General features: G+C 34.2%; 1 long non-coding RNA gene across 1 annotated transcript; it reads right to left on the bottom strand.

Annotated features, from left to right (window-relative positions):
* Window positions 1–254: 254 nt before the first annotated feature.
* Window positions 255–6,551, bottom strand: LOC132313736 (uncharacterized). Its single transcript, XR_009483462.1, has 4 exons — window positions 5,363–6,551; window positions 3,220–3,478; window positions 2,759–2,805; window positions 255–2,473 (listed from the first exon to the last, which is right to left on the bottom strand). It is a non-coding gene; the product is annotated as an uncharacterized LOC132313736 (long non-coding RNA).
* Between the last annotated feature and the right edge of the window lie 4,062 nt (window positions 6,552–10,613).

Raw genomic sequence — 10,613 nt, 5'->3', positions numbered from 1 at the left:
AATTTTCCCTTGGGTATATGAACAATTTCAATGAAAAATATTGCTGCATAAAAGAGTGGCACATAAATTAACCTAGAATAATGGCACCATTTAAGTCAGCAGTGAGAAGATATTGCGCCAGCTGATTTTTCCTGACAGATTAAGTGCAAGTATAGTTACAGGATAAGAAGGATATCAAGTGAAAATATGTAATAAGACATAAGAAATTGCACCAACTGCAATATAACCAAAGCCAGGAAGAAACAAATATCTCACCCGACATTTTTAAGAAGTTGCATCATGTAGCCTTTCCACATTTCATTTATTGGCTTGAAAGTATCAAAGCTGTAATAAAAATCATGTCAATGATTTTCAGAGAAGTGTTGAAATAGTAATTTGAAATAGACTAACGATAAAATTGTGAAAGAATGCAAATATTCTTCAAAGTATATCACTTGAAATGTCAAAAAAGACATTCATTGATTCATAGCATTCGAGATCTCACATTGCCATAGAGTAGAGAAAAAGTTCATTATCATTCCCCAAAATTGTTGATTGCATTAAAAGGCACAAACTATAACAGATGACCTTCGAGTCTGACAGGGAAAGATAAACTATAGCCCAAATTCAGCATGAATGGACAAGCATGAGGCCGATCAAGAATCAACCAGAAATGGATATATTGAAGAGAGTAGGAAACCAGGAACTGGTCAGTGTGACACCCTAATATTAAGGAACCACAACAACCCTGGGTTTGTCGTCTCTCAAAGTGGTTGTGAATGACCACAGTGCCTTTAAATGTAAGATATATCCAAAACTAATCATGTTGGAGTATATACCCCATCAATATATGGGCCAAGTCAACACAGCCTAGTTGACCAACCAAGTCTGGTCCGGGTATTAAAACTTTGCTACCAAGGTTTGACCTGTATTTGCATGAAGGGCTAAACCAAGGCTATAACCAATTCAATAAGTACTCCAGTACTGTCCAATCAAAACGTCTAGATAAAACTCCAACAAAAGTTTCAAACTAACCAACCTCATCCTGGAATACCTCTCCAGCCCATAGTTGTTAAAGGTGCGCCTAGGCTCTAAAAAACTCAGGCTCGTCAACGCTCAACTAGAGTACACTACAGGCCAGGTCCTTTTTAATAGGATCTAAAAAAATAAAAAATAAAAGCACGAATTCTATTTTTGAATCATTTAAGTATTTAACCATATTGTTTTCTTTTTTAACTTAATACTCGTCAAATTAAAATGTCCTATATCATATCATGGTCATATTTAATGGATCATTTTGTTCAACCTAGTGAAATATTAGACAGAATTCAGAAATTTGTGGTTCATTACTTATGTTAATTGCATTTAACACTTGCTATGAATATTTATGATAATATATGTTTAAAGTCATTATTACAGTTTTTTAATGTTTCAAATATGTAATTTAGGAAAGAAAAAAAATGTTTCAAATATGTAACTACATTTAATTTGATTAATGTAAATGCATACAAAAGGATTTATGAGTATTAATTTACCCAATGCTCTTAGTTGATTATCAAAAATCCCTTTCCTATAGAAATTTTTATTAGGTGTTTTGCATTTCTTGAATTGTCTGATTGTACATTGAGTTTATTGAATCCATATGCAAATTGAAATGATATATGTATGTTGATTTAGCTAATCAATTTAATTGATATCTTGATTTTTTATATTGACAATTTTGTGTTGCATCATTTAGCAATTCTTCATATAATTATATTTAATATGCATTATTATCACAACACATGCCTTACTTCGATCAAGCTCACGCCTCATGTTGCGCCTTGTGCTAAGACTCCAAAAGACCTTTGGCGTATTAGTGCTCATTGAGCCTTTAACAACTATGGTATAATTTGTGTGGGATATGTAAAAGTTTCCGTTCAGGCCCTTCATGGTTTGTCCTAACACCTGAATAGCACTAATCAATAAGCCATATTATGAACACAATTAACTTTCAAATTTGCAAGATACACAAGACTAAACAAAGAAGGAACGATATTTGGAAGTAAGTAAAAAAAAAAGGTACCGATTCATCAATCAAGTGATATATGATGACAAGGGAAAGAAGAGCTTATATTTTTTTTTTCTAGAAGAGAAACAAAAATGATGACACTATTTACAGAATAATATAGCAATCAAAAGAGAAGTGCAAGTTGTGACTACATGTGCAGTAAAGCATAAATCTCACTTATGGATCTCGAGATAAATCAAATGTTCCACGTTTTTTATGTTGCTTCATTGACATGTGCTTATTTGAGCATTTTGAATGGTTCTGTAAATCCCTAAGACGAGCGCCAAAAGCTGCACCATGACTTTGTACAAAATTGTCAAGAAGGATCCAATTGTCAATTTTCATGCTGCTTCTGGATCCCTGCCTGTATTTCTGAGCTGAACCACCATTTTTTAGAAGCTCTTGCAAAATCTGATCGACTATGGTTCCTCTTCTATTAGGCATCTGCATGATTCCAAGGATATGTTAAAAATGGAGAAATTTATCTAAAAGTTCTCTTGTTGTAAACTCATTGGTAAAAGCAGCATCAAGAATCAAATATAAGTTAGAAAAGCAAAAAATTAGCTTGACAGTTGTTAGCAGATTCTCACGTACAGAAAGAGAGAGTTGAAAATATGTTGAATCATTTGCTTCCACGTCTATATATAACAATTGAAATAAACAGGCTACACACACATAGATATGAACGTATTTATTAACACAAGCACGTGCAACAAAACTATATTGTACCTTGTGTCGTAGCGTGGCCAGAGAAAGCAGCATTCCCTACAAATAATCTAGAATGGTGAAATTAGGCGAATTACTGATGATATTAATAATTAAAATAAAAATGGAGATAGACAACAATTCTGGGGATTAAAAAAAACAAACAAACAAACAAACAAGGACAAATTTGAATGAAATATCAACTCCTAAATTAAACCTCACAAAACAATATGACCGTCACACCTTTTCTCTTATGAATATTACTTTAAGAGAGTATCTTTTTACATCATTCTTATCCAGTTAAAAAATTAAACTATATTGTTTTGATAATCCTTACATATATATACACACACATATAAGGTCGTTTCAGATGTTACAACTGAAAGATTAGTATACAGGTTCATAAACTACAACATAGATCAATGAAACCTTGTTTAATCCTAACACAAAATAATAACTACATTGTACAAGAATTAAAAAAGAACCTTTCTTGGATAAGGAATTCGAAGAGAGTGTGACTGACGGAGCAGTGAGATGTGCTGAAGAAGAATCTGTGATATGAGTAACTCTCTTGTTTTCTTCATGATATCTCTTTTTATTCTTCTTCTGTTGTTGCAGACGAAGCTCAGCTTTCACAAGGGCAAACCTTCGCTCCGACGCATCTAAGGTGCATTTCTTTTGATCTTGAGGAGTTGTGCTAGTCGTCATCGCAACATGAATTGGTCAGTATTCCCTCGTAATAGGCTGCACGAAGTACAAACCAATCCAGTAAAGAAGATGAAATCAAGCCCAATGAAGAAGGTAAGCAATATTAAACAAATTCACATGAACGAGAAATGAAATTATGGAAGGTCCTATTTCGAGAGTACAAACCTAATAATAAAGCCAAAAACCAAAATATTTTTATAAAAAATTGAACCAATCATTTCTTGGGCTACCATTATCATGGATATATAGAAAGCGCTCGTGGGGCCTGTACCAAAAGATTTGTGTCATTAATGAATGGAAAATGCTATAATGAGGTCACCCTCTATAAGAGTCAAAAGCTCTCTATATTGCCTGCTAAATGTAAAAGAATCTCGAGATTTGTGAATGCAAAAACAAGGCCTGAGAATGTAATCTCAATCTTATGATTGTTAAAGAGAGCTGGTGACTCTTATCCAGAGGAGAGCAACTTGATAGCATTACTCTTAATAAATTTTTCAAAGCTGAATTGTGTGTCAAAGATAAGCCTCTTAATGTGTGTGGGATGTGGAAGTCGAGTTCATATCATTTGAAATGAACCATGAATAGAGATAGAGCCACCATAGGCTCTGGGGGCCAGCTTCAGTGTATTTTTTTTTTTCTCTTCCGTACGTAATTTTGTGATATTTTACTATATGCGCTGGTAAAGTTCCCCTTTTCTAGAAATCTCTCTAAATCTTCCTTGTTTTTCTCTTTTACTCTTCTTCTTCTTCAAATTTCTTTGATTATCTTCAAAAAAAAAATTTGCATTCCCCTCCTTCAATCAAACCTAATCTTTTAGTCCTTCAAAGTTCTCTCATTTTTCTTTCCTTTATATTTGTTCTTCTTTGTCTCTTCTTAAAATTTCATCTTCTTGCACTCAACTATGATATATGTGCGGTAACCTGTTTTTTCCCTCTCTTCTTCTTCTTCTTCTTCTTCTTCTTCTTCTTCTTCTTCTTATTTTTTTTTTTTTTTTTTTTCCCTTTGATCTTCTTGTCTGTGTCTAAATTTTTCTTTAATGCAATTTTTTGTGAATAATGCCATACTAATTGAACCTTGAATATTGCACCATTTTTGGGCTCATTTTCGGTTTAGGGTTGTTGTCTGGCTGCACTTCTATTTTTCGATTTGTTGTCTTGTTGCACTGTTAGTTAGAAATATATATATATATATATCAGGTTCATGTGTCCCCAAAATAAATTATTGGCTCCCTCATTCTCCATGACTGAATTCCTTATCAGCAATTATATGAAACAAACATTGCTCCATATTGCACCATTTTTGGGCTCATTTTCGGTTTAGGGTTGTTGTCTGGCTGCACTTCTATTTTTCGATTTGTTGTCTTGTTGCACTGTTAGTTAGAAATATATATATATATATATCAGGTTCATGTGTCCCCAAAATAAATTATTGGCTCCCTCATTCTCCATGACTGAATTCCTTATCAGCAATTATATGAAACAAACATTGCTCCATAGCAGCAAAATGGAAGTAAAATAGATGCAATAAATTCTGAAATTTGTGAATCAAACTATCCCATGCTTAAAATGGGTTAAAAGAAAAGGAATAAAGCTTGTTCTTGTGGGAACCGTAGTGTATTTCTATCAAACAGTTAGCGTGCTCTTGCTAACAAGTAATCAAAAACATATGACAATGACAGATAACTAAAATTCAGAAACTTAAAAGAGTATCCAGTGAAACAAAAAGCCATATAAATCCTGAAGGCCAGAATTTGTTGCCCAAAACAACTTTATTGATACAATCACGTAAACATATCATATATATGTGTGTGCGCGCGCGCGCGCGCGCTTTGTATGTATATACACACCATAACATGTGATATATAACATAAAAAAGATAAAAATAAATTAATTGATTTATGCACAGAGAAAGGATAGTCACCTGTAATTTTGGCCATGAAGCTGACGGTTCAAAGACTTTCGACCGCGCTCTTGCTCTCACGCTCCATGGACGCTCTCGCACAAATTCTCAGATTTAATTTTGTCGCTCTCCCACTCCCGCCCTCAAACTCGAATTCGTTCTGGCCTCTTATGTGACTTGGGTCTGGGGCAATACTACTGTTTTGCCCTGTTCGGATCCACCGTCAGAAAAACCCATAAAAGGAGCAATTTACTGTAAGGGCAGAGCTTTCTTCTAGGCGCGTACGTAGACTCTGTTCTCTTGTTTTGGATTCCTCGCTCCTACAATACCGTATCTCATAAATTAAGCAGCCACACTTTATAAGGATAAATCTTTAAATTTTGAGTGGAATGTATGGCCATCTCTGAAACTATTTCAGGGTTTTTTTTTTTTTTTTTTTTTGAAAAGTGTATTTCAGTTTCTTACGAACAAAAGTTTGTTTTATTGTTAAAAAAAAAAAATCAAAAACATTGAGTGCATCAAAATGTGCTTTTATTCAAAGAATAATGATTTATCAGCGAGATCTTCAGTTCAAGATTGTGGACCGATTAACATGGGTTTTATCCAAAACATAACTAGAATTGTGACACTTGTTATATTTATAGTTCATCACTTATAATTGTACACTTAGAATATACTTGAAAAACTGTTCCATAAAATGGCGACTTCATTGTAGTAACACTGAATCAATCACAACACAAACAATCAATCTTGAGCAACAGAAGACAACAACATCAATACCATACGGAGTATTAAACTAAAACAAAATAGTGGCATGCACCAAAGCAGCAACATGAAGAATAAATCATGATTAGTATCAGTGACAATTAGATGAAGAAACGCAAACATGAAGCAACGACAACACTTATGTGCTGTGTTCAAATTAAGCAGCGGAGAAAGGAGTGGAAGAATTTGCAGACGAGGCCAACAAGCTTGTGAATGAAACCGGTAAACATCCTACGCTTGATCATTCCTCGGACAGGAATCACAAAGGAGCATGTCATCTTCATTTTGCTGCTCTTGGCTGAATTAATTGCATCAATTGAATTATTGTCCATCACTTTAATTTTGTGAGAGAGAATAAATTGTGTTTCGTGAACAAAGAGAGAAAATGACGTGATATTCTAGGGGGAGAGAAATGAAATAGAGAGAGAGCCATAATTAATTAAGGTGATCAGTATTTCCTTAGACAGGTGGTAATGAGGGAGGGGTTTATACTTTATATTCACAAAAATTATGATATACGTGGAGAGTACTGGTTTTAGATAACATCCTTTTGTAATTTACCAACTTTTTAATAAATTATTTGTTTGAGATCTCCATTGTTCTTGTTTCAGATCTCCTAGATACAATTATATTTTTCTGTCACTGTTTTCTTCTGTAGGCTCAAAATTCTATACACGAGCTTTTGAAGAAATCTTCAACAGTACTAACTACGAATTATTAATTATTATAGTTTTGCTATATCCTTATAAAGTATAGGCAAAAATGTATAAAATCTCCCTTATGTAATAAATATATATGTATATATATATATATATATATATAGAAATATAAAGTAACTTGCACACACACGCAGAGAGAGAGAGAGAGAGAGAGAGAGAGAGAGAATGAAAAGCGTATAATTCAAGTCTATCTTCAGCATTAGATACAAATGACTTTTTATAGGTTTAAAAGTGAAGCTTCCCAAATAAGCCAATAATGCATCTTCCTCCGTACGTCACAAGAAAATCCTCATTGATGACTTTATTAATTCGTGGACTCTACACAAGTATATATATATATAACACTTTCCTTTGGGATTCACAAAATTACACTAAAATATGTCTCGTTAAAACCTTGCTAAGAAAAACCTAGTGGGACAAAACTCTAATGAAGGAAAAAGAGTACAGTATTCTCGTGTATCTGAAAATAGTATTGCATAGATTAAAAACTGGCTCAAAACCTGGTGGGACAAAACCTGGACGAAGGAAAAATAGTACAGCATGCCTGTGATACCCCCGGATTTCCGGATGCGGGTTGGCCAGGCCCACGCCCGATAACCCGAGGATATCAAATCAATTAGCAATAATCGAACACAGAATACAAATAAGAAAAACAAGAATAAATAAATTACTGAAAAGAAACTAAAATAATAATCCAAAAACCTCAGAATAAAATTTAATTAACAAAGAATGATTCTGATACATCCTACTTCTTCATTTCTATTACAACTCGGGAATCCATCTAGTGGACCCCTAAAATATCTCACTGAACTCAAAAGATTGGAAATGAAACCCAAGTCTAAAATATGAAATAAAACCCTGGTCATCGGTGGAGTGAATAACTGTATCTGCTCAGCACGATCCAGCTCCAAGTCTGGAACTAACAAACACCTGTAAAAATAAGAGTGGGTCAGGCCCACATGCAAATTCTTCTCTAACTACAATCCAAACAGTGACTCGATACGCAGATACACCCTAGATATCTCAACAATAGCTATCTAGTCCATACATATAGATATATCCACACTAAGGGACATTCACTGGACTACAGTAGGGATCTCAACCTGAATAGAAGGCAACATGCGAAAACGCACCCAAAGGTGGACATGAGTACCTAGACCTAACAGGGTACACCTTAACCTACTATAGCCAGCTACCCATTCACTGCATATACGCACCCTAACCAACGAGTCTGAGGCTCAAGCTCATCTCGTGGTACCATAAACATATATATAAAGTCCGTCCCAAAACCAGGGTATGTAATTCAAATATTTATTGAACTGACATACAATAAATAAGCTAGTTAGTCTATCAACTTATTCAGTTGATATGACTTAACTATCATCCATTAATCCAGGAAGCCACTCAACTTAGTTACAGTTGATTTGACTTAACACAATTAGGATTCAATATTTTTAAATCCATTCCTTTAATCTATTTGGTTAGGTTTAGGCGTTTTGAGCTAAACCGTCCCCTAGTATGTCACCGTCCCATACCGGTGCATACAATCCTCCATATCCATGTAATTGACAGAATATATTTATTCAGCAATTTAAATCCAAAACCATGTAAAAATTACAGACTATCAATAACAGTACAACAATTTAATAACTAAAACCAAAAGCCAGGTAATTGCAGAATAGTTTATACAACACTACAGTAATTACAGTTCAAAACCATAATCCAATTACTTATATGATAATATCTAAGATCCCACAATTAACATCCAAACCATGTAAATTACAACCTATAAATAACAGTATAGCAATTTACAATCCAAAACCATCCCAAATAATTATAGAAGACTATTTATAGTTTTAGCAATTTAAATCCAAGAGTTAAACCATGTATTTGCAGGAAACGGTTTAAAGGTTCAACAACCAGCATTCATAGCATGTGTAGATCACATCTAGTATATCAATGACTCTATCATGCATAAAAAAAAATATAAGTTTTTAAATCACATTATAGTCCCATAAATTGCTAGATTAATTTGAGCAACTTAATTTTCTCCATCAGGTAACTGCGTGCTAAGTTGCATACTGTGTGATACCCCTCGGATCTGAAACACGGGTTGATCAGGCACAGGCCCAAACCCGAGGGATATCAAACAATTAATATTTTAAAATGAACAAGGAATACAAAAGTGATTAAAGAGATAAAATTTAAGCTGAAAGAAACTAAAATAAATCCTCAAATATAAATATTTAAACCTTGACAATCCAAACTCCATAAGTTTAACAACTCGGGAATCCATCTCTAGTGGACCCCTAATAAAATCCCAAACTGCATGGAAGAAAACTGAAGATAAAATCCAAATCTAATATCTGGAAAGAAGTCCTACGTTGTCGGTAGAATAGAAGTCTGTATCTGCTCTGCACGATCAAACTCTAACCCTGGAACTAACGAGTACCTGAAAAATATAAGGGTGGGTCAGGCCCACATGCAAGTCCTGATCTACTACAATCCAAACAGGAATCCGATACGTAGATACATACTAGAAAGACTCAACAATATCTAGAGTAGTCCATATATGTATAATTACACATTATAGGACGCTCACTAGTCCAAAAAGGTATGTCTCAGCCTGAATAGAGATACCATGCAAATCGCATATACTGTGGTCATGTGTATCTAGACCTACCAGGGAACAACACCTCTGTCCAGCTATCCATCCTAGGCAATATACGCACCCTAACCATGGTCCTGAGACTCAAGCTCATACCATGGCACATATAATAAATATATAAAGTCCGTGTCCTCCTATTACAAAATATCAACCATCTGAAAAGTGGTTTGATAAATGTAAAGCAAATCCATCCTGAAACCATATTAAATCATTCAATTATTTGATTGATATGACACAAGTAGGTGATGGACTTAACTCATAGGGTTAATCCATACCTTAATCCAAATTAGGTAGGATTTAGTGTTTGACTAATCCATACCTAGTATGTCACCGTCCCATACCGGTACATACAAATTCTCCATATAGCATAGTTATTGAAACAACACTATATAATCAACAACCATCCTCCAGTATATGCATTGGTATAAATTCATACATATATCAATATTAGGTATTCACTACAGAACCTAAATATCATGCTCCAATCATTTAAACAGCTAGAATAAGACATAGCATTTGAATCATCCAAAACAGCCAATAAATTGATACATATTAAACAAGTTAAATGTCAATTTAAATCCAACTAAGTATAGATAAATATAATTAATTTACCATACTTATAACACAGTAACAATATAGGGTTATATATAATTGAATTATATATAAAAACTTTGCCAAGTTCCAGTTATATAAACCTAGCAAAAACAGTGCAACGTATAGCCATTATTTGATCTGTTCATTGCTCCTACCCTTAAACCATTATGGTATTAAATGTTTTAAACATTTATTTAAGTCCCTAACATTTAATTACATCTCACAATAGCTTTTAAACGGCTTCAGAAAACACTGCACAGCCAAACAACCCCTTAAAACCAAATATGTGCGCAATAAAAGAGAGCAGGCACAAATTAAACATTGAGCCTGCTCAATTTTCCACTTGGAGCCGGCTCCATTAGCATTGAGCCGGCTCCAAACAAAGATAGAGCCGGCTCCTTTGCCTTTGAGCCGGCTCTAAGGCTTTTTAGAGCCTGCTCAATCCCCTTCAATAGCCTTTTGCCCGTTCTAGCTTCATCTTCTCCAGCTCCGGTGATTACAGAGCCTTTGAGGTATTTCTAAAACT

Source organism: Cornus florida, unplaced genomic scaffold (assembly GCF_030987335.1).
Source record: "Cornus florida cultivar Cherokee Brave unplaced genomic scaffold, ASM3098733v1 CherokeeBrave_3.0.0_Hap2_Chr06, whole genome shotgun sequence".
Lineage (NCBI taxonomy): Eukaryota > Viridiplantae > Streptophyta > Magnoliopsida > Cornales > Cornaceae > Cornus > Cornus florida.
This window is presented reverse-complemented; position numbering and strand designations above follow the sequence as displayed.